The 24,850-nt window shown below is 43.4% G+C and overlaps 1 protein-coding gene across 4 annotated transcripts in view; it reads right to left on the reverse strand.

The window, feature by feature from the left end:
- The window catches only part of Raf1 (Raf-1 proto-oncogene, serine/threonine kinase), a 56,945-nt gene extending 33,010 nt beyond the window's left edge, over positions 1-23,935 (reverse strand). Inside the window, exons 1-2 of one of the 4 annotated variants that reach the window (XM_059258413.1) lie at positions 23,621-23,935; positions 9,634-9,827 (exon numbers count right to left, since the gene is read on the reverse strand). The gene's annotated coding sequence lies outside the window, so the exon portion shown is untranslated. Of the gene's footprint in view, positions 1-7,692; positions 7,718-9,633; positions 9,828-23,029; positions 23,263-23,620 lie in introns of those variants that run through there. The other 3 variants (XM_059258412.1, XM_059258415.1, XM_059258414.1) reach the window with 3 other exon arrangements.
- Positions 23,936-24,850: the final 915 nt, after the last annotated feature.

Consider the following 24,850-nt stretch of genomic DNA (forward strand, 5'->3'; position numbering starts at 1 on the left):
TGGAGGGTAAGGTATATGCAAATAAGTACAGGTGTCTGTGGAAGCCAGAGGCATTAGATCCCCTGGAGTTATAGGTGGTTGTGAGGCTGGGACTAAACTCAAGTCCTCTGCAAGAACAACAAACCCAAGTAGCTTTAATAACCTTAGAACATTAGAATGTCCATAGCAGCATTATTCCAAATAGCTAAACAGGGAAATAACCTAAATGCCCATTAAGTGACAAACAGAGAAGAGACATTATCTAAGCAAAGACTGCTTGTACTTGATTATAAAAAGTAATGATGGCGCCGGGCGGTGGTGGCACACGCCTTTAATCCCAGCACTCGGGAGGCAGAGCCAGGAGGATCTCTGTGAGTTCGAGGCCGGCCTGGGCTACCAAGTGAGTTCCAGGAAAGGCGCAAAGCTACACAGAGAAACCCTGTCTCGAAAAAACCAAAAAAAAAAAAAAAAGTAATGATGGGTTGGAGGGTAGGATCAGAATATATACACATGATACTGTCAAAGATTAAATAAAAAGAGTCAGGCAGTAGTGGTGCATGTCTTTAGTCCCAGCACTTGACTTGGGAGGCAGAGGCAGGTTGGTCTCTATGAGTCTGAGGTCAGCCTGGTGTACAAAGTGAGTTCCAGGACAGCAAGGACTGTCACACACACAAGCCCAGTATCAAAACAAACAAACAAAAAACAAAAACAAAAGATAAAAAGTATTTTTTAAAAAGAAACAAAATTGTTTTAAAAATTAAATGCTAGCAGAGGAGCCCCTTATCATGTGGGTGCATACCCCAAGACCCACAGTGGATGCCGGGACCCATGGCTAGTATTAATGAGCTCTAGTCAACTCGCCCACAGCCAGCTTATCAGGAGCACAACTAGCATGGACTCTTCTTACTCCTTCACAACTTCAAATAGCAGTCTCCTTCAACTTGCACACTCCTTTTTCTTTTCTTAGGCCCTTATAGCTACTCTTCAGCATATCCTCTTGCAAGTGAAACATTCTTAAGTAAAATATGGGTAATGTGATTGCCAGCCTGTAATACCACACAGTGGGGCTGATAACAAGGCAGCTCCATGACTATCTGCCTACTACAGATAGGCTGGACAAGGAGATGACTCATGTCCTGGGCAGGACAGGAAACAATGGTTTGAGGTTTCACCATGCTACTCCAAATGGCACACAATTTAAATCTCAAGACTTGTTAATCTGACTGCCTAGCTAACAGTTGAAGAGCACATCTAACACAGGTAACTGATGCTGAGAGAAGCAAAACTGGGGACAAGAGAGCCAGTCCCTTTCTGTTGTGAAACCAGAACACCCGAGACGTAATTTGTAAAGAAGCTTATTGTGGCTCATGGTCTGGAGGCTGGAAAGTCCAGCAATATGTCAGCAGTGTCTGCTCAATTTGCTTCAGCTCGTGGCCAGAGGCAGAGGGGGAGCAGTATATGCCAAAGAGACAAAGCATAGGACTTTCACGCTTTCAAAGTCACTTTTGAGCCTGACGGCAGTGGCACAGGCCTTTAATCCCAGCACTTGGGAGGCAGAGCCAGACGGATCTCTGAGTTTGAGGCCAGCCTGGGTTACAGAGCGAGATCCAGGACAGGCACCAAAACTACACAGAGAAACCCTGTCTCAGAAAACAAAACAAAACAAAAGTCACTGTTGAGGGGAGGGAGGGAGGGCTCAACCCTCTGGCTGCTCTTCTAGAGGACCTAGGTTTGGTTCCCAGGACCCAAATGGCACCTAATGACCATCTGTAACTCCAGTTCTAGGGGATCTGATGCCTTCTTCCAGCTCCCATGAACACCAGGCATGTACATGGTACACAAACATACAAGGAAGCAGCACACACACATAAATAAAAAAATAACAAAATAATTCTTAAAAGTCACTCTCATGGTAATTAATCCAGACCAGCAGGAGAATACTCCTAAAAATGGCATTAACTCTTCTTAGCAATCTAATCACCTCTTAAAGGCCCCACCTCCCAATACTAACACAAAAGCAATTACATTTCAGCATGAGTTTTGGCTGGGTCAAACACATCCAGAGCGCAGTGAGGGAGAGAGCACTGCACATGTGAAAACACAGGGGAACTTTAGACACTCTGCTAAGCCAAAATCCAAATACTGGTTCTATTCATACAAAAGTCCCCAAACAGGCAAATTCATAGAATGATATGCCCACAGTCCCTGCTTCTCAGTAAGCGAAGGACAGGACAACCTGGAAGCTATAAGTGTGAAGCCAGCTAGACAGCAAGAAAGATGAGGGGAAGAAAGGGAACTGTTAAGGGGGAACAGAGCTGGGCAGTGGTGGTACACACCTTAATGTCAGTGCTCAGGAGGCAGAGGCAGGCTGATCTCTGAGTTCGAGGCCAGCATGGTCTACAAGGTGAGTTCCAGGACAGCCAGGGCTATAAAGAGAAACCCTGTCTTGGAAAACTGAAAGAGAGAGAGAGAGAAGAGAGAAAAAAAGAGAGAAGAGAGAGAGATACAAGCAGTTGTGAAGCTTAAAAGAAGAAATAGGGCCAGGCAGTGGTGGTGCATGCCTTTAATCCCAGCACTCGGGAGGCAGAGCCAGGCGGATCTCTGTGAGTTCAAGGCCAGCCTGGTCTACAGAGCAAGATCTGGACAGGCACCAAAACTACACAGAGAAACCTTGTCTTGAAAAAAACAAAAATAAAATAAAATAAAAACTAAAGAAAATAAGGTGAAGAGTAACTGAGCACAGCACCGGACACCAATCTCTGGTGGAAACACTCACCCATACACGCATCCCACACATACACACACCACCCAACTGAAGCCATTAGGAACCTCTACTATGCTAAAGAATTCCAAAGTCTGATTTACCTCAATTGCTTGGCACACCTCTTCATAGTTTTTCAAATTACAAATAAAACCAAGCACCCGAGTTCAATCTCCAGCACTGCCCACCATCTGTCAAAAATCAGTTGTTAACAAGAAATCTCAAAATCAAGCATCAGACAACTTCACCCACTGACTGTGACACAAACCCATCATTTTGTAGCTACACACATGCCCAAGCTGTCCTCAACATAGCTTGAAATCACAGTACCCAGCTGAGGAACTGTCTTCTAAACATCTGTAGAGATAAAAAAAACTGTGCAGACACAAGAATCTCAGATATGGGGAAAAATAATTTGGCCTCAAGAACATATAATAGTTAATGGCCTAAATATTTGATGGTTGTGTCCCCAAACACACATGTGCATGAGAGTGAGTGAGTGTGTGTGTGTGTGTGTGTGTGTGTGTGTGTGTATGTGAGAGAGAGAGAGAGAGAGAGAGAGAGAGAGAGAGAGAGAGAGAGAGAGAGAGAGAGAGAGAGAGAGAGTCTCCCTATGCAGCCCTGGCTGGTGCAGAACTCACTATGTATATATCAGGCTGACTTCAAACTCAGAGATGCTCCTGTTTTGCCTCTGAATGTTAAAATTAAAGAAGTGTATCAACACACCCAACTTTGTTTTTCTGCACTGCAGGGATTGAACCAGAGCCTTGTACTTTTGGCAAATGCTCTGTCAATGAGCTATATCCTTAGGTTCAAAATGCTTCCTTAAGAATAAACATAGCCAGGTGGTGGTGGCCTTTAATCTCAGCACTTGAGAGGCAGAGGCAGCCTGGTCTACAGAGCTATATCCAGGACATTTAGAACTACACAGAGAAACCCTGTCTCAAAAACAGTAAATGAGGAATAAACATAGAGGGGCTGGAGGGATGGCTCTGCGTTTAAATGCACGTAGTTCTCTTGCAGAGAATGCCAACCAGTTCAGTTCCCAGCACCCATGTCATCATGATTACCTGTAACTTCAGTTCCTGAAGGATTTGATGCCTCTGGCTTCTGTGGACACCAGCACTCAGTTATACAGACACACATAAACACACACACACACACACACACACACACACACACAAATAAGCCAGGCCGTGGTGGCTCATGGCTTTAATCCAAGCACTCAGGAGGGAGAGGTAGACAAATCTCTGTGAGTTTGAGGCCAGCCTGGTCTACAGAGCAAATTCCAGGATAGCCAGGGCTACACAGAGAGAAACCTTATATTGAAAAGACTAAATAAATAAATAAATAGATAGATAGATAAATAAGTAAATAAGTACTTACAAATGAGAGAAAGCAAATTTATTTCTGAGTGCAATTCCTAGTAAGTTTTGAGAAGGGCTTTCCAAAGGAAACCAGTATACTGAATTCTGGCATCTAAAACCCGAGAGAATACCTGGTTTTGATAAATACCAGTTGTGATTCATCAGCTTGACTGGGTGGAGAAGCACCCGAAGAACACACCTCTAGGTATGTCTGAGTGTCTTACAGAGGACTGACTGACCACAGGAAGAAGGCCCCCTGTTGAGCATAGGCCACACTGTTCCTATATGGACAGAATAAAGGAGAAAAAAAGACAGTGCCCCCCCCACTCTCCTCTTTCTCCTTCCTAGCCACCATGATGTGAGCTGCTCTGTTCAACCAGGCCTTCCCTGTTAGGATGGTCTGAAATGAACCGAAATAAACAATTCCTCCTGCAGGTTGTTTACATCAGAGACTTTGTCACAATGACACTAAAGCTAACAACATAGAAACCAGGCTTTAACATTTGAGGCTTGCAGGTGGGCGGTGTGGTGCACTCGGGAGGCAGAGGCAGAGGCAGGAGGATCTCCATGAGTTCCAGGCCAACCTGGTCTACAGAGTGAGTTCCAGGACAGGCTCCAAAACTACACAGAGAAACCCTGTCTTTAAAAAAAAACACTTGAGACTTGCTTTCATAAATATATTTTGCTTATTACTATTGGGGTGGGGGTATGCTACAGTAGAAGTCATAGGACAGCTTTCAGGAATAGGTTCTCTCCTTCTACCATGGGATCCAAGATCAAACTCATGTTGTGAGTTCTGGATGACAGGCAGTTTTTCCCTCTCAACCATCTCATCAGCCAGATGATAACATCCATTCAGAACTCAGACATTCACCTCCATCTTCTAGGCCCAGCGTCCCAGCTCTAAAATGAATTTCAGTGAATTTCTGCACTTAGAGGCATTTCTATAGCAGAGTAAATAGGGATGGGGGTGTAGCTCAGTGGTAGACCATGTGCTTACCATGCTCTCAGCTCAATCCACAGCATCAAAAAATGAATAAGGAACTGGAGAGATAGTTCAGAAGTTAAGAATACTTACTCTTCTTGGAGAGGACCTGGGTTCAGTTCCCAGCACCCACATGGCAACTCAAAACCACCTGTAACTCCAGTTCCAAGGAATCTGATGACTTCTGACTCCCATAGGCACTTATATGCACATGCTGCAAAAACTCACACATACATACACATAATAAGTAAATCTTTTGTAAAAATAAGTAAATGAAGCTGGGCATGGTGGTATACTTAATCCCAGTACTTGGGAAATGGTAAGAGGAAAAGAATCAAGAGTTCATCCTCTCTCACAAAGTGAGTTTGAGGCTAGCATGGTCTGCATGAGATGAGAATTTATCTCAACTTTATTAAAAAAAATTGAATGAGAATAAATAATATCAAATTGATAAAGTATAATTTAGAAAGTAAACTTTGAAAGGTCCTAGGAGGATCTGGTTGGTTTTCTTTTGAGTTTACCACATGATGCTGGAAAATATAAGAAAACAAGTCCATGTCCAAGGTGCAAGATTAACAAAGAGAAGCATATATACACAATGCACTTTAAACACCTTCAAGAAAACCAAAGGCAGGTGGTGGCGCACGCCTTTAATCACAGCACTGGGGAAGCAGAGGCAGGCGGATCTTTGTGAGTTCAAGGCCAGCCTGGTCTACAGAGTGAGTTCCAGGACAGCCAGGGCTACACAGAGAAACCCTGTCTCACAAAAAACTAAAAAAGAGCCGGGCAGTGGTGGCGCACGCCTTTTTAATCCCAGCACTTGGGAGGCAGAGCCAGGCTGATCTCTGTGAGTTCGAGGCCAGCCTGGGCTATCAAGTGAGTTCCAGGACAGGCTCCAAAGCTACACAGAGAAACCCTGTCTCGAAGAAAAAAAAAAAAAAGAAAAAAAGTGGGGGCTGGGAGGGGGGGAGTACTTAAGAAAACCAAATCCGGGGTGATTACAATTACTAAAATGTAACTCCCAGTATTTACAGAATCTTTTTAAGTAGTTTGAATCCTGACATCTTAAGTCACATGGCTCACATTAGAGGCAAAAAGAAGGCATTCAAGTGGAGTAAGGCTATTCTACACCATCCATAGAGGAAAGCCTCCCTGGAGCACACGCAACCTTTCTTGTGGGTGCTTCTGTATAGCTCCTCTCTCAAAAGTCAGAGCAGATTCCTTTGGACTGCAGTAAAAATAACCAACGCTAATGACCTCATTAATCTCAGAGGCTTTTCAGGAATTAAATGCTCAAGAACCAAAAGTTTAAAATTTTCTGCTGAAAAGAGTCCAAGGCAGGCATAGAAGTTCATACCTTTAATCCCAGCACTCCAGAGGCTGAGGCAGGAGGATCTCTGTAAGTTGGAGGCCAGCCTGGTCTACACAGAGTTCCAGACCAGCCAGGACAACATAGTAATACCCTGTCAAAAAGGAAGGGGGCAGGAGGCCACAGGTTTCAAAAGCAACTGAAAAGAGCTTAAAGTCAACTTTGTTTTGTACTATTTCTTGGCTCTGCTAAAGCAAAGCAGTCAAATCTTATTAACTGTCCTTCTCAACTAAGGACACATCTACAAGAACTAAACAGTATGAAAACAGAAGGCCATTTTTAAACTTTCTCCCAAAAGTGCCTCAGCAAATCAGTAACTACATTCATTCTAAGAAACCTAGTTCTTAGCACTAGTAGTGGTGTTTGCCAGCACTCCAAAGGAAGGAGACTCAGAAGTTCAAAATCATACTCATCTAGATATGGAGTTCTAAGTAAACCTGGACACATGAGATTATGTCTTGAGTTTTTCCCAATTCTTAAAATTTTCTTCAACTATTATTTCATTTAAAAATATGAAACTGAAAGGGGATGTGTTCTACATAGTTAGTTCTATGCCAGCCTGAGCACACTATGAGCTTACATCTTAAAAAACAAAATGGGTGGAGGGTGGAGAGATGGCTCAGAAGTTAAGAAAAAGTACTTACTACTCTTCCAAAGTACCCAAGTTCAGTTCGTACCACCCACATCTGGCCACTTACAAGTACCTATAGCTCTTGGGGATCCTATACTTTTTCTTCTGACCACACATATGTATTATAAATTACAAAGGCACATGTACTCATATAAATAAAAATATAAACAAAAAACAAGGGCTGGTGAGATGGCTCAGCTGGTAAAAGGTGGCTGCCACCAAACCTGACCATCTAAAACCATCCCCAGCACCCACAGTAGGGCTGACTCCTAGAAGCTGTCCTCTGACCTCCATATACATACTAGGGCATTCATGCATGCACACACAAAATAAATAAAATCTAATTTAAGGAATAAAGCAAACTAGAAAAAAAAAAAAAGGTAGCTCAAAGGTACAACACTTTCCTACCAAGCCAGTACCTTGAGTTCAATCCCTAGTACAAGGAAGACAGAGAAGAAAAAGAGGAAAGGATGAAAGACAGGAGAGTTTCAAGTTTAAGGCCTGTCTGGACAACAGAGTATGTTGGCCTGGGGAACTTCTAAAAAATCTTATTTTATACTTTATTTTATGTGTATGAGTGTTTTGCCTGCATATACGTACATGTACCACCTGTGTGCAGTACCTGCAAAGGCCAGAAGGCGGCATCAGATCTGGAATTAAAAAAAGTGCGAGCCATCAGGTAAGTGTTGGGAACCAAACCCAGATCCTCTGCAAGAGCAGTGAGTGCCCTTAACTACTGAGCCAACTCTCCAGTCCCTGACCTGGGAAATGTAAGGTGATGTTTAAAAAAAAAAAAAGAGGGCTGGGAATACAGCTCAGTGATAAAATGCTTACATCACCTGCACAAGGCCTTAGGTCAAATCTCTAGTATTAAAAATAACAATAGTTTAAAAAAAAATAGAATGAACCAGACTTGGTGATACAAGCTTATACTCCCAATACTGGGAAGACTGCAGTGGGTGAACTATGCACCACCATGCCGGCTTATGCAATGCTGGGAACAGAACCCAGGGCTTTGTGCAGAATAGTCAAGCACTCCCCAAGTGTGGTGGCACATACGTCCCAGCACTGGGGAGGAAGAGGCAGGAGGATCTCTCTGAGTTCGAGGCCAGCCTGGTCTACAAAGCAAGTTCCAGGGCATCAGAGCTATTACATAGAGGAATCTTGTCTTCAAAAGCAAAAAACAAAAAATAAATAAATAAAAAGGTCAAGCATTCTACCATCTGAGCTACATCCCTAGCCATTAAGATAATATTTTTTGTTGATTGGTTGGTTGGTTGGTCTCACTATGTAGCTCTGGCTGTCCTGGAACTCACTATGTAGATCAAGCTGGCCTTGAACTCATAGAGATCCACCTACTTCTGCCTCCCAAGTGCTGGGATTAAAGGCATGTGCTATCCCACCACCTGGCTAATATTCTTCTTTTTGTTTTTTTTAATGACTATTTTTATGTTCAATTATGTGTGTGCAGTACCCACAGTGGCCAGAAGGGAGAGTCAGGCCCCCTGGAGCTGGAGTTTAGATGGTTGTGAGCTACTATGTGGGTGCTGATGCCCTAACCACTGAACTACTTCTCCAGCCCCCATATTCTTAACTATACTTAAAAAACCTCGTTTCTGAGAATGTGGTAATACACTATGTGGTTAATATTGATTATAGAAAGTCTTCATCAATGGAGAGAAACTCAGAACTGTAGAAAACAGTTTATTTAGCTCCCCTTTCCATTATCTCACAGTACTGTTAGAATTAATCAAGAAGGCCAAGCATGGTGGCATGTCTTTAATCCTAGTAGAGGCAGGCAAATTTTTAGACCAGACTGGTCTACACAAGTTACAGACCAGCCAGAGCTACATAGTGAGACCCTGTCTCAAAGCATCATCATCATCATCATCATCATTTATGACAATGATGACAATAAAGCAAGCATTATTCTTATCTCTTTTTTAGATGAAGAAAAAGTAAAATGTAGGGCTAGGAAATAGCTCTGTGATAAAGTGCTTGACTAGCATGGATAAGACTCCAAGTTTAATTCCCTGCACCTGAAAATAAAAAGTGAAGCTTTAAAAAAAAAAAAAATAGGGCCAGGCAGTGGTGGTGCATGCCTTCAATCTCAGTATTCGGGAGGCAGAGCCAGGCGGATCTCTGTGAGTTCAAGGCCAGCCTGGTCTACAGAGCTAGATCCAGGACAGGCACCAAAGCTACACAGAGAAACCCTGTCTCAAAAAAACAAAAAACGAACAAAAAGAAAGGTAACAACTTAAGAGTTAAACAAATTAGTGAAACCCAGTACTATGCACAATGAATGTATGCCAACTTAAAACAAACAAACAAAACCAAGTCCTCAGGCTTTAAACTATAGCTCTAGCCGGGCGGTGGTGGCACGTGCCTTTAATTCCAGCACTCAAGAGGCAGAGCCAGACAGATCTCTGTGAGTTCTAATTTAAATTATATAAATTTGGACTTGAGGTAATCAGTATGTATTGTTAGTATTATACTACTTTGGGACACATGAAAGAAAGGAAAATACAGACTATGCCTTACCTTACACATCATTTTGCAGTTCTCTTCTAATTCAAGAAACCTTCCTTTCTAAGTGACAAAAGATTTACTTTAAATTAGTGGTCTTCTAGCAGTCATAGTCCCATGCTTTTCTAACTTGGTCCTTACTTCTTCTTAGCCATTAAATGACAGAAGATACATTAAAATTATGAACTTCTGTTCATACAGCTAACAATCTGAAATACAGTGAAGAGACAACACATTTCTATTAAGTCATACATGAAAGCTTTGTGTTGTCATTCTTTTTTACCTTCCTTCCCAAAAACTTTTCCCCCAGTGGTAGTAATGAATATAGATTGTTACCTGCTGTAGGGAGTTTCTCCTTGGCTTGAAAGCAGGAGGAAGAATAAGTTAACACAGCTCAGTCAACATCTGGCAGCAACACTCCTATTATCCTTACTGACGTCTAGGTTTAAGACTTACTTATGCCAGGTGGTGGTGACGCACCACTCGGGAGGCAGAGGCAGGCGGATCTCTGTGAGTTGGAGGCCAGCCTGGGCTACAGAATGAGTTCCAGGATAGGTTCCAAAGCTACAGAGAAACCCTGTCTCGAAAAACCAAAAACATAACATAACATAAAATAAAATAAAATAAAATAAAATAAAATAAAATAAAATAAAATAAAATAAAATAAAATAAAATAAAATAAAATAAAAGACTTACTTGTGTTGCTTTCTCTTCTCTTGGCACGCACATGTCTGGTATTGTCACCATGCTGTGCCCCACAACCCAGGGACTGGAGAGTAAGCTCAGGGTCAGTGCTCTACTACTGAGCTATAGCCCCAGCTCTTGTTCTGTTAAGACAGGGCTTGGCTATCTAGCCCAAGCTGCCCTTGAAATATAAATCCTAGCCAGATAGTGGTGGTGCATGCCTTTAGTCCCAGTGCTCAGGAGGCAGAGGCAGGCAAACCTCAAGTTCAAAGCCAGCATGGTCTACACAGTGAGTTCCAAGACAGCCAGGGCTACACCAAGAAACCCTGCCTTGAAACTCTCCCTGCCCCCCTCCCAAAAAAAAGAAAGAAAGAAAAAGAAAATTCTCCTCCTTCACTTATACTGCTGGGATTACATACAATACGCATAACTATGCAGCCTGACATGTTTTTCAGTCTTTAAAGATTACAGAGAAAGCAAAGTGTTAGTATGAGCTAACCAAATAATATTGTCATTATTCTTTGTTAAAGAAGCAATGATGGCTCTACTGACTAGAAATATAAGTTGCCCTTCTACCTCCTGAGTGGATTTCCTGAGTTTGCTACCCAACAGCGTTACCTACTATACTTCTCTACTCCAAAAGAGTTCCGGGTCCCAAAGTAAGGCCATCTTGGTCCATACAGTAAGTTCCAGACCCAGGCTATAAAATTCAAACATAATAAGCCTATAAGTCAACCTCTCACATTACTTGGAGAAAACTGTATCTCCTCTGTGTCAATTTCACACCATCGCATCCATTCCTTTTTGCAGATTATCTCTAAATTCTTTTTTTTTTTTTTAATGTGTATGGGTATTTTGCCTGAGTGCATATCTGTGCACTCATGGAAGCCAGAAGAGAATATTGAATTGCCCTGGCAGTGGAGTTAGTTTTGAGACACCACGTGGGTGCTGGGAATCAAAGCTTGTCCTCTGAAGAGCAGCTAGTGTTCTTCACTGCTGAGCCATCTATCTCTCACCCCTCTCTTAAAATTTGTAAAGACTCCTTAGGAGCTGAAAAGCTGGCTCAGTGGTTAAGAGCACTTGCTGCTGCTCTTGCAGAGGACTCAAGCCTGGCCCCAACACCTGGTTTGGGCAGCTCACAACCATCCAGCTCCAGAAGATCCAACGCCCTCTTAAGGCTCCCGCAGGCATCTGCACTCACATCCTCAAACCCACAGAGGCACACATAATTTTAAAGATCCCTTGGAACAATTCTAGATGTTTCATCTAAAACCTATGTTAAAACCTATGAAGGAGATCAACACACTCCTAACCTATAACCAACCTATGCAACTTTCAAAATATCTCTCTGCCACAATTTGTCATTTCCTCAAAAATCTTTTTATTTCCTAGCAATGGAGAAATAAAAATGGTTTAGTATCAAAAGAAAATAGGCTGGGAGGTGTTGACACACACCTTTAATTCTAGCACTTGGGAGACAGAGGCAGGCAGATCTCTGAGTTTGAGGCCAGCCTGGTCTACAAAAAGAGTTCCAGGACAGCCAGGGCTGTTACACAGAGAAACCCTGTCTCAAAACACCAAACAAACAAACAAACAAACAAACAAACGGGACTGGGAACTCAAGAGGCAGAAGTAGGTGGAGCTCTTTGAGCTCAAGGCCATCTTGGTCCACACAGTAAGTTCCAGGCCCAGGCTATAAAATTCAAACATAATAAAAAAATGAATAAATAAATAAATAAATAAATAAACCACTAGGGGCTGGAGAGATGGCTTAGGGTTTAAGAGCACTGCTGTTCTTCCAGAGGACCTCCGTTCAGTTCCCAGCACCCACATGGCAGCTCACAGCTGTCTCTAACTCCAGTTCCAGGAGATCTGACACCTTCTCTGGCCTCTCTGGGCATCAGGCACACTTGTGATGCACAGACATACATGCACGCAAACACTCACACATAAAACAGAATGAATAAATAAATATTAAAAAAGAATACTGTGGGGAGTAAGTTCTCCAACTCCATACCCAAATTAAACTGGCAACAGTAGGAGAATCTTGAAGTAAAGACCCATCTGTGTTACATAGCCAGACCCTCTCTCAAAAAAGGGCCTAATTAGGGCTGGAGAGATGGCTCCAGTTAAGAGTCATCTGAAGGATCTGAGTTCAATTCCCAGTACCCACAGCTCATTACCACCTGTAACCCCAGCTCGAGGGGGATCCAACACCTCTAGCCTCTGCAAACACCTGAACTCACATGCACATACCAACACACATGCACACAATTAAAATTAAAAATAAATTATTTTTAATGGAGCCTAACTAAATAAGTTTAAATTTAAAAACATAAAATGTTCTAGATCTGAATACTTATAAGGCCTAGACCCCAGTAATTAGTTTGAAAATACCAATGCAATTGAGCATTGAGCATACAACTCGGGGATGGGAGGGCTAGGGAATGGAGGGGCGGGGCTCACATACACACACAAAAAGTTCTGCTGAACAAACATGAGCTGCTCTGATCCTCATCTCATCCCAGCTAGAAAACAGCAATGGTCTAATTTGCACAAGGCTTATGCTACAGTTTCCCAACCAGTCCAAAAGGGCAGTCTCATGCACGGAAAGGTGGTCAGTATGTGTCAATATTTTGAGTTTCCTCATCTCTCTTTCTCAATTTCTAGCCACAAACTGGTGACTTCATCAGATGACTGGCCAACAGACTTACATAAAGAAATGGACCACACTACCCTTCTAAATGTTAGGGAGCAAGAGCTACTCAAGTATCAGAAGCAGATTTTATTGTTTTGAAGTGTGACTGATTTTAAAATGCAAATTGAGTAGGAACTAGTTCAGAAACAGTATTTACACAGTCAAAAATGCCTGGGACCAATTTCATTTTAACTCTCAGCACAAAATGAGTTTTTCATTATCCTCTTTAAATCTTTTGAATTGTTTTGGTTAGCTGGTTAGCTGGTTGGCTAAATGGCTGATCCAGAGTCTCACTATGTAGGTCAGGCTAATCTTGAACTCGTGATCCTTCTGTCTTAGAATCTGACTATTGGGATTGATTACAGCCCAATATGTGGCTTTCTTTGAATTGTTTTTAAACTCAGCTTTTCTTTTCATCTCCAAATCAGTCGTTGCTTCTTTATTTAGGTAGTAACTAACAGTTTTGTTGTGTTTTTTGAGACAGGGTTTCTCTGTGTAGCTCTGGCTGTCCTGGAACTTCCTCTGTAGACCAGGCTGGCCTCTAACTCGGGATCCACCTGCCTCCCCAGTGCTGTGTGTCACCACTGCTCAGCGTAACTGATCATTTTTAAATGAACAATCCATTTACAAAATACAACATTAACACAATACCAAAGTATACAATGTGCAAATAAAGTATAGAGATGCCAAGTCTGGCAACCACAGTAAGGAGCTAAAATGACTATGTCTGAAAAGGAAGAGCACCAAAACCACTGTTATCTCATCTTGCTTGAAGCTCACCACATGAAAACACTAATGACTTAATTTCATGTCACACTGTATTTCACATAAAAATTATAAATTTTTGTGGCAAACCTTACATATGCAGCAAGTAGTTTAAAAAAAAAATAGCCTTTTTGCCAGGCAGTGGTGACAAATGGCTTTAATCCCAGCACTCAGGAGGCAGAAACTGTGAGTTCAAGGCCAACCTGGTCTACAGAGGGAGTTCCAGGACAACCAGGGCTACACAGAGAAATCCTGTCTCAAAAAACAAAAAAATTAAATTAAATTAAAAAACAGCCAGGCAGTGTAGTATACACCTTTAATCCCAACACTCGGAGGCAGAGGCAGGTGGATCTCTGAGTTTAAAGTCAGTCTGGTGTACATTTCAAGATCTGGGCCAGGAAGGGATACACAGTGAGATCCTATTTCTAAATAAATAAAAAAGTGAATGATTGAAAAATTAGCCCTTCTCAGACCAGTAAGATGGCTCCACGGGTAAAGGAACTTGCTGCCAAGCCTGACATACAACTTCAATCTCCAGGTCCGACATCATAAAATAAAAAACCTGATTCCTGCAAGTTGTCCTACACAAATAATTCTAAAAAAGAACAAAATTTGTTTTGCCTTTCTCATGCAAGTGCTGTCATATCACACCTGTAACCCTAGAACTTAGGATGCTGAGGCAAGAAGGAGGACTTGAAAGTGAAACTTTGAGGCCAGCCTGGGCTCCTTAGTCAGAACTTGGTGTCAGTTTGAAGGAAAAGGAAGCATACTTGGATATGAAGTATGCTTCCACCTCTGCCAAGGCTCTTCAGTGAAAGTTTGGTTCACAGCTAGTGAGGTTCTTTGCGGAGATTCTTACACTTTAAGGAGTAGGTCACCAAGGGCATGTTCTTAAGGACTGTATCTTGTCCTCAGGTCCCCTCTTTCTGTTTCCTGTCTCTCATGAAGTGAGTAGCCTCTGCCACATGCTCCCACCACCATGACGTTTTTCCTCACCACAGAGTACATAATCAACGGAACTATGATGTAAAGCATGGGAAATCCCAACACTCCAAAGGTGGAGGTCAGAGGATCAGGAGTTCAGGTCATCCTCAGCTACAAAGAGTTCCAGGCCAACCTGAGCTACATGAGAGCTTGTCTCAAAAAATCCACATACAAACTTAGTGTTGGTAGGCATAATGGCATAATACTTGGAATCCCAGCACTCAGAAGGCTAGGCTAAGACAGGAAGGTGGCTGAATTCAAAGCCAGCCTGTGGTTACTTAACAAGACCATGTCTTTAAAAACCACCAGGCGGTGGTGGTGCATGCCTTTAATCCCAGCACTTGGGAGGCAGAGCCAGATGAATCTCTGTGAGTTCGAGGCCATCCTGGGCTACAGAGTGAGTTCCAGGAAAGGCGCAAAGCTACACAGAGAAACTCTGTCTCGAAGAAAAAAAAACAAAAACAAAAAAAACAATGGTCAGTAAGATGGCTCAGCAGATAAAGGCATTTGCCACAAAGTCTGGTAACCTCAGTCTGATCCTGGAGACCCACCTGGTAAGAAAATGTACTCCTTCAAAACTGTCTTCTGACCTACACACACACACACACACACACACACACACACACACACACACACACACACACACACACACACAGAGAGAGAGAGAGAGAGAGAGAGAGAGAGAGAGAGAGAGAGAGAGAGAGAGAGAGAAATATAACTGTAAAAGAACAAGTAAGTATTAGGATTTAGATTCATCCTGGTCCCTCAGGCTCTCATGAAATTGTTTCCTCACAAATATCCACAAAAATAAACATGAAGCAGAAATCAGTCATTGGAATTTATTACCTAACAAGATGAGAGGCTCACAAATGACTATACAATAGAAGCCACAGAAAGAACAAGGAAGGGCCGGGCGGTGGTGGCGCATGCCTTTAATCCCAGCACTCGGGAAGCAGAGGCAGGCGGATCTCTGTGAGTTCGAGGCCAGACTGGTCTACAAAGTGAGTTCCAGGAAAGGCTCCAAAGCTACAAAAAGAAGCCCTCTCGGGGGGGGGGAGGGGGGGGGGGGGCGGACATAGAAGGTTAAGGATGGTAAATAACAGTAATAAGAGCAAAAGGTCAGGGAGTGACTCTCAGGAATAAGAACAAACCTCTGACCTCTGCTAATCCCTCCTCCACTAGACAAAATTCTTCAAGGTAAGAACTTCCATTCATCACCCTGTACCCTTCACAGTGAGTGCCTACACCTACTAGGTACTTTAAAAACAAACAAAAAGAAAAGAAAAGGGCTGGCAAGCAGCTCGGTGGTTAAGGGTGCTTGCCTGATGATCTGAGTTCAACTCCCAAGACTCACATAGAAGGAAAGAATAGATTCCCTCCTCTGACCTTCCTTCATGTATGCTGGAAAGATGGGTAAGTGACTAAGAGTACTTACTATTCTTGCAGAAGACCTGAGTCAGTCTCAGCATCTGTGTCAGCTGGCCAACAACTACCTGGAACTCCATCTCCAGGGGGGTCCAATGCCTCCGGGAGTCCTTAGGTATCTGCATTTATATGCATATACCCCCACAGGCACATGCAAGTAAAAATCTTAAAATAGGGCTGGAGAGATGGCTCAGGGGTTAAGAGCGCTGACGACTTCTTCCAGAGGACCCGAGTTCAATTCCCAGCACCCACATGGCAGCTCACACCTGTCTGTAACTCCAGTTTCAGGGGACCCCGATACCCATGGCAAAAACACAAATGCACATAAAAATAAAGTATATTTTTTAAAAAAATCTTAAAATAATAATTTTAACTTTTAGTAGGCTATAATAACAAACACTTGTAATCCTTGCATGTGGGAGGCTGAAGCAGGAATAGATCAAGGCTAGACTTGGCTACGTAGTGAACTCAAAGCCATGTGGACTACGTGAAACCCTGTCTCAAAATTTTAAAAATTTAGCAGCTAAAGAGATGGCTCCATGGTAAAGAGCCTTTATTGTTCTTACAGAGGACCCAGGTTCAATTGACAGCACATACATAGATGGGTTGTTATGGGTTCACATTCATCCAAGCCTCCAGTTCCAGGGAATCCAACAGGCACGTGCATGGTGGACATACATGCATGCAGGTAAAACGTTCATACGTGTAAAGTAAAATAAATAAATCAATCTAAAAGAATGCTTAATGTAAATAAATAAATTAAAATTAAAATGACTTTTAAATCTGGGGGCAGGAGGTCCTAGGTGTGATCCTTAGTAGCACCACATAAATTGGGTGTAAGGGCTCAAGTCTTTAATCCCAGTAATTGAGGTAGAGGCAGGAAGATCAGAAGCTCAAGACCATTCTTGGGTGCATAGCAAGTTCAAGGGAATAAAGACGTAAAGGAGAATAATGGAACAGGAAGGGTTAAACTGGGGTAGGTCAGCAGAGAGTAGGGTAAAGAAGGTAGCATGGGAAAGACCTTTCAAAAAAGACATATGAAAACCTAGTACTATAGAAACTTTCTAAAATATTTATATCTACACACACACACACACACACACACACACACACACACATGCACACGAGATGAGAGAGAAAGAGAGAAAGAGAGAAAGAGAAAGAGAGAGAGAGAGAGAGTGTTAAAATGTCCCTAGTAGATACCAGAAGCTAACTAATAAAAAGCCCTGTGCCAGGAATGGGTTACTTGTTTTGGAACTGTTGGCCAGAGAGGTCCACAGAACCCCCACCCCAAACATTAAAGGATATTGTCACTGCTCTTAATATCGTTCAGAACTTGACAGTAGTAAGACCCTAGTGCTAAAGACACCACATACTTGAGTCATAAAGCATGGCAAAATCAAGCTGGTATGGATCTGGAAGTTTCATTCCTATTGGCCAGCTTTCAAAGGGCTGGAGGGTGCAATGCATAGTACTGAAGGAGAAAAGCAATCATCAGTCATACACAGCTACAATAATGACTGGCCTGACAAGACACGCAGCACACTGGTGCAATGGTGGCACAAACAGCATGTGAGTAACCAACCACTTTCTGATTGGATTTTAAGTCCCAATCCACAGTATGAAACCAATACCTGATACCATTATCAAGCTAAGAAACTTATGGTCATAGATCCTAGAGGAAAACTTACTACTATTATGCTGCTAAATGAACACAGTATTAAACTGACTCCTAATGATTTATTGTTACACTCACAGAGCAATGTATCCCTCAACCCTCATCTAAGAAGCTTCTATTTGCAGTATATAACAGTGATTTACAGGGACCCACAACTGACCAAGGTGCAGAGAGACTACAAAATGCTCAGCCCTAAAGGGAGCATACATACTACACCTCCAAGGTTCAGGGATGATGAAGAACAGGGGGCAGGAAAGAGTCTAAGTGCCAGAGGCTGTGGATGACTACAAGGAAACATTCTCTTCTGGACACAGGGCAGCTGCACATTAGAACTCACAGCAGCTGGGACAATATGTACAAAACCTTTGCAAATCAAGCCAGACCAAATAAATCCCAGCATGGAGAAGGGAGTTGAACACACAATCCCACCCCTAGCCAGGGAGCTATTAGCAATTGTCAGCTGCTGGAAAAGGGAGAGACAGCTTTCTGAAAGAGTGTAGGTCCAGGTGTGTCAACCACTCCCCAGTAGAAGACCACACACCCAAGAATATTTGGGCAGCACAAATTGGTCTTGAAACTTTTTTGGGGGGGAGGGGAGTTTCAAGACAGGGTTTCTCTGTGTAGCCCTGGCTGTCCTGGAACTCAGAGATCCACCTGCCTCTGTCTCCTGAGTGCTGGAACTAAAGGCGTGTGCAGGCACCGCTGCTGCCACCACCACTATCACCACTAGTGATCAAAAAAAAAAAAAAAAAAAAGGAAAAAAAGGACACAAAAGTTGGATGGGTAGAGAAGAAGGGGTAGATCTGAAAAGAGTTGGAGAAAGGGGTGAATACAATCAAAACATACTGTATGAAATTCTCAAAGAACTAATAAAAGTCAGGTATGATAAACATGCCTATAATCCCAGCACTTAGAAGGCTCAGGCAATAAGGTTGCCATGAGGCTAGCCTGGGCTCCTGTCTAAAAACAATAAACATGTGAGACAAAAACTCAAGACATAACCATTAAGTACTGACTCTCCCAACACTCATGTACTGGGTTGAAGAAAGGCAAAGAGACTGGCAGTGTTAATGGCAGAGTTTGCCTAGTCTACTCAAAGCCCGAGGTTTAATCCCCAGCACTGTATCCAGAAAAACAGAAAAAAGGAGCTGTTTTGCCCAAACACCGTCTCCTTATAGAAAGTCAAGGAAAAAATCAGAGAGAACTTCTATTTCATAGTAGGTTGGAAGGAAATAGAAAGGAGACCATCTTGACTCATCCAGCCAATATGTTTACTCTTGCTATTAGATGACAATAAATTAAATAGAATAGTTAGAGAGAGGAAGATGAAACCTGCATGCCTTTAATCCTAGCACTTGGGAGGCAGAGGCAGGCGGATCTTTGAGTTCAAGTTCTACATAGTGAGTTCCAGGACAGACAGCACCATGTAAAGAGTCCCTGTCTCAAAAAAAAAAAAAAAAAAAAAAAAGAGGAAGATGACCCTACACAGTACAGACCACACCACTTCTCTGAAAGAATGTGCCATACAAGAGTTCACTTTAAACACTCTCATTGCCAGGCAGTGGTGGCACACGCCTTTAATCCCAGCACTGGAGAGGCAGAGAGCCAGGCGGATCTCTGAGTTCGAGGCCAGCCTAGTCTACAGAGCAAGATCCAGGACAGGCACCAAAACTACACAGAGAAACTCTCTCTCAGAAAATAAAAAAAAAAATTCTCATTGCCTGCTGCTTCCCATTTGTTACCCAAAAAATGTAAACATCGCTAAATCACAAGGATTTGCAAATTCTAAAATAGCTCTTTAGGATTGTTAATCCCCACCCAGCTAAATCCTTTAGAAACTGGTCTAAAAATAAAACAGTGTCAAGTGTTCTTCAAAATATACTATGTACACTGATTGGAATGTGATGCCAATTAACGCACTGTGAGCAATTAAAAAAAAAAAAAAAAAAAAAAAAAAAAAACTTCAAATAGCCTGTGCCAAGCTAAATAACAAATAAATACCATCCACTTGAAAATTTTCTTCAGTTAAACTGAGATTCTGGGAGTAATTTTAGAAGTCAAATATCTGAAATCACTCACTAGGTGTTGTAGCACACACCTGTAATCCCAAATCTCAGGATGGCTAAAGTAGGAAGATCACAAATTTGAGGCCAGACTTGACTACATATATGTATTTAATACAAGCATGCATTTAATTTATTTATTTATTTATTTTTATTTTATGTGTATGAGTGTTTGACCTGTTATATTTCTGTGAACCATGTGGTGCCATGTGTACCATGTGAGAACAGAAGACAGTGTCCAATCTTCTGGAACTGGAGTTACTGACAGTTGTGAGCCCCCATGTAGATGCTTACCCTCAAACCAGGGTCCTCAGCTAGAGCAACAAGCGCTCTTAACCACTAAGCCATCTCTCCAGCCCTGAGAATATGTATTTAAAAAACAACTGGACTGAACAATGGCTCATCAGTTAACAGTGCTTACCGCTCTTGCAGAAAATCTGGTTTGGTTTCTAGAACCCACACGATGGCTCACAACTACTTGTAATTCCAACTCCAGAGGATCTGATGCCCTCTTCTGACCTCCACTGACACTGGACACAGTGGTTTATACACTCAGCCACACAAACATACACATATAGGTACAGTAAGAAAGAAAAAGTCAATCACCACCACAACAAAAACCACTAAGGGGCTGGAGAGATGGCTCAGTGGTTAAGAGTACTGGCTGCTCTTGCAAAAGACCTGGGTTCAGTTCCCAGCATCCACCCACATGCTGGCACACAACTGTCTGTAACCTCAGTTCCAGATGATGATGCCCTGTTCTGACCTCCAAGGCACCAGGCACATATGTGGTTCACAGACATATATGCAGGCAAAATACCCATACATGTATAATTTTAAAAACTAAAATTAAATCACTGAGAGCTACACAAATAATTCTGGGAGCAAAGGAGTAGCATAATGACTCAAACACTACAAAAATTAAATGTGCAATTTTAATATGTAATTAAGGACTTTTTACTCACAACTTTGAAGGCCAAAATAAAACACTCAGACATTACTATTATAAGATTACAGACAAGAGTTTAGACCTCATTAGTATCAACGGAATCTTGACATAAATATCTAGTGTTATATTTTGAACCTGCTGGATGAACAATTATCAATTTCACCCATTTATATGTACACATATCAAAAAAAAACCTTCAATAACCTCTTCCTAAAGAACCTACACTTTTAATCCCAGCACTACAAGAAAGAGGCAGGGGGATTGCTGTGAGTTCAAAGCCAAACTGGTTTATATAGTAAGTTCCAAACCTTCCAAGGGCTACACAGTGAGACCTTGCTTTAAAAAAAAAAAAAACACAAAAAACAAAAAAAACAACAACAAAAAGCACCCAATATTCCTGATTTTTCTCTCATATAATATTTTTTTCTATTTTTAGGTAGTAGGTGACTAACAAAGTTTTGTCTGGGATTTAAACATTAAGTAATCATACATTTACTAACAGACTTCCTAAAAGAGCAATTTGAAGTTAGTCATTATATTTATATTTAAAAAAAAATTAGTACTTCTGCAAATGTCCAATTTCCAAAAGGTGTGAAGTTGTTTAACCTTCACAGCAAAAGTGACTTGAGGCTAGAAGCAACTGGGTTCAAAGTAGTTGTAATGCAGTATCAATCTTATTTTTTGAACACTTTCTGTCATAAATGAAAGGTTTTAATATGGTTCTCAGTCTTTTTTCTACTAGGCCAAATCCCTTAAAATGCATTCAAAAGCCTTTCAGTCAAGTCTTCTACTTCACAGGCACACAAGGTCTTTTCAGCTATTGACAAGACCTTAACAAAGCTGCCTGATCCCACTTCAAGGCACAATCACAGCCCTGCAGACCTGATGATAAGCCTTCAGAACAGAAACATCAGCAGGTTTATTTTTCCAAGTATCCAGAGCTCAGCTAGGTCAAATGTTGCTGCTGGATTTTAAACAGCTTACTTAGCCCTTGAAGTGATAAGAGTAAAAACCAGTCAAAAGAATCTCAGTGGTTTTCGGTGATACACAACACCAAAGATTTTGAAACTGCCCCTCAAGTCTCTTCATATCTGAGTAGTCACTTCAGCATAAGCCTGATGATAATCAAAGTAGCTATTTAAGAATAATGTTCATTGGGCTGGAGACTTTAACAAAGCCTGCAACCTGGGGGCTCAATCCAAAGAAAATAATATACTGTATAAATAGGGTTAATTAAAAATACTGTCATGCTACACTTTTCAGGTGCTTTCCATAATCTGCCAATTTCTGTATGTTTACAGAACATGTTTTACATTGTCAGCAGAGATTTAAAACTCAGCGAGTTAGTAAAGAATACTACGTTTATGAAGTCAACATTTTTACATGCATGTATAACCTTAGAAAAACCTGCAAGAAAATCTCAGAATAGGGATTCCAATTCATTAACGGTTGAACAAGCGCTAAACATTTTGTATCAATTACCAAAACTGGTTAGCTAGATTTAACAAAGTAAATCTTTTCAATTGTATCGACTTCACTACCATTGACGGAGGGGGCAAAGCAGCCACCAGCAAGAGTTAAAAATTAGCAACTTGAAGTTAATTAATCCAAACTAAATGAACTAGTTCACCACCATCCATCTCATAGACCCTTCACATGCTATCAGCTTTCCTTTTGGACCCTGATATCTCACTATCTCCTTCCTGCACCCCACATTTAATAGCTACTTCCCAAACTCATCCCAACTCCTGTAGGCCATCCATGCCTCTGTGCCTTGGTGCCAGCTGTTCTCTCCGCTGACAATGCCCTCCCCTCTGCCTCACCTAGTGAACACGGTCCTTCCAAACTCTTCCAGAAGCAAGCAAGAAACCTCGGGGCTTCTCTACTCCCCAAAGCGCACTTAACTGTTCTAAATCCCAAGAACACTTGAGAAATCAATCCTTATCACCGCGCATTGTTTTTATGCCCCAGGAGCCAAAAGCACTAAGGGCAGTCTCCACAGACCCCACAGGACGCAATGCAGGCATCCTCCAGACGTGCCCTGAATTCATTCCCCACTTCTATGCACAGACCCGACCCCCTCCCCAGGTCCCAGTCACGTCCCAACGGGGAGAGACGAGATCCCACCGTCACCCCTAACAAAGAATAAAAAACCAGAGGCACACCCTGGGCCCTGGAGAAAGGACAATGAATGAACACGGCCCGACTCGTCTCCCGTGATGTCCCAACTCCTCTCTCTGCATCCACTAGCTTTGCAGAAGCTAGACGGCTGTCGCTTCACACAAAAGGCATCCCGGTTCCCGATCTCGAGCATCCCCGGCCTTCCATTAGGAAGCCCCGGGAGAGGTCCCCACGCCTTAGTGGCGGGGCACTGACCCGTTTCTCGCTGCCTTCCTCGATTCTCTCGTCTTCCCTAAAAGGGTGTCACTTGAGCGAAGCAGCCCGAGAGGAGGTGCAAGGCCGGGCTCCCCCCACTTCTGCAGCCCGAGAGAAAAAGAACCAGCCCATCCCAGTGACAACACAGGCACCGGGCAGCTCCGGGCGAATTTTTTTCCCCATTGCCAAAATATGAGGAATGCGCGCTGGGCACCGGGGTGGCGCTGGCACGTTTCCGAGAAACACTAGGAAATCTGAGCAGGGGTGTGGAAACTGGCTCGCCGGCCATGACACTCGGCCCGCGCCCGGCCCGCCACCCGGGTGACAGCGGCCTGACGGGCCCTTCGCCCCGCAACCGTGCCGTCAGCCCTGCGGCCTACCTGAGGGAGCCGGGTCACGCCGGGTCCCGTCGTGCGGCGGCGGCGGTGGCTGAGCGAACGGGATGCGGTCACATTCGGCGCGTCCCCAGCCCGGGGGACGGGGCCCCGGGGAGGCCCCGCATCGCTGCACTAGCGCCCCGCGCCTCAGGGCACGCGCCCCAAAGCCCGGCCAGCTGGCCCGTCTGAGGGCCCGCGGAGAGCGGCAGAGAAGCCTTCCCGCCTCAAGCTCGCTCGGCTCTAACTCCCGCCATCTAAGATGGCGGCGCAAGCACCCGCAATGAAGACGCTCTCCAGCCGCCCCGGCGAGCGAAGCCTGCGCTCGACGCTCGTCTTGGCGGCCTGCGGCGCCGCGGGCTCACCGCCTCTGCGCGAGCTCTAGAGCTCGGCTCTCCGTTTGAAACTTGGCTCGGGGATCTATCGCTCGGGCCTGGGATCTGGCCCCGCCTCCGGGGGCGTGGCCTCGCGGTACTGCGACCGCCATTTCGGGGTAAGGCCGTGGCGGCGTCCCCGAGTGACTGCATCTGGTCAGGGGCGAGCGGCAGTGAGTGCAGCCCCGGCCCCGCCACCCGCGAGGCCCTGGGAGGACCAGACGCGCCCGATGACACTCGGCACGGGGCCCAGCTTTGGCGCTTCCTCTCCGAACTTGACATCCGTGGAGAGTGGCGGCTCACGGGTTTTGTGGGAGAAGCCCTCATCCTATATTACACCTCGGGTTCCTCATTTGTAAATCGAGGTTTTACTATTATCGTCCGTCTAATTGACCAAAAACTAAAAGTATGGTGTTACACATCTGTAATACCAGCCTTTGGGAAGTGAAGGCAAGATGATCAGGAGTTCACTGTCATGCTGAGCTGCGTGAAACTCTGTCCAAAAAAAAAAAAAAAAATTGGCCCAAAAAAAATTTTTTTACTTGATGAGTCAATAGGGCCCACGGTGCGCCTTCGTACTGCCCTGGTGGGGTAGACACCTGGAGGGCAATGTTACATTGTCAACGTTATTTTGTTTCTCTTTGAAATAGCGACTCGCTTTTAATCCGGGGTTGGCCTCCGCCTCTATTCGCCTGCCTCTTTGTAACTATTTTCAAAGTAGCCATTTTGGGACCTGTGAGGTGGCTCAGGGAGTAAAAAAGTTTGCCTAGGAAAACCTGATCATCAGTCCTCCGATCCCTTGATGATGAGGAACCTGTCTGACTCCATTTTAAAGGCAGGAGCCATTACGCTGTATTTTTAA

This window comes from Peromyscus eremicus, chromosome 3 (genome assembly GCF_949786415.1).
Source record: "Peromyscus eremicus chromosome 3, PerEre_H2_v1, whole genome shotgun sequence".
Classification (NCBI taxonomy): domain Eukaryota; kingdom Metazoa; phylum Chordata; class Mammalia; order Rodentia; family Cricetidae; genus Peromyscus; species Peromyscus eremicus.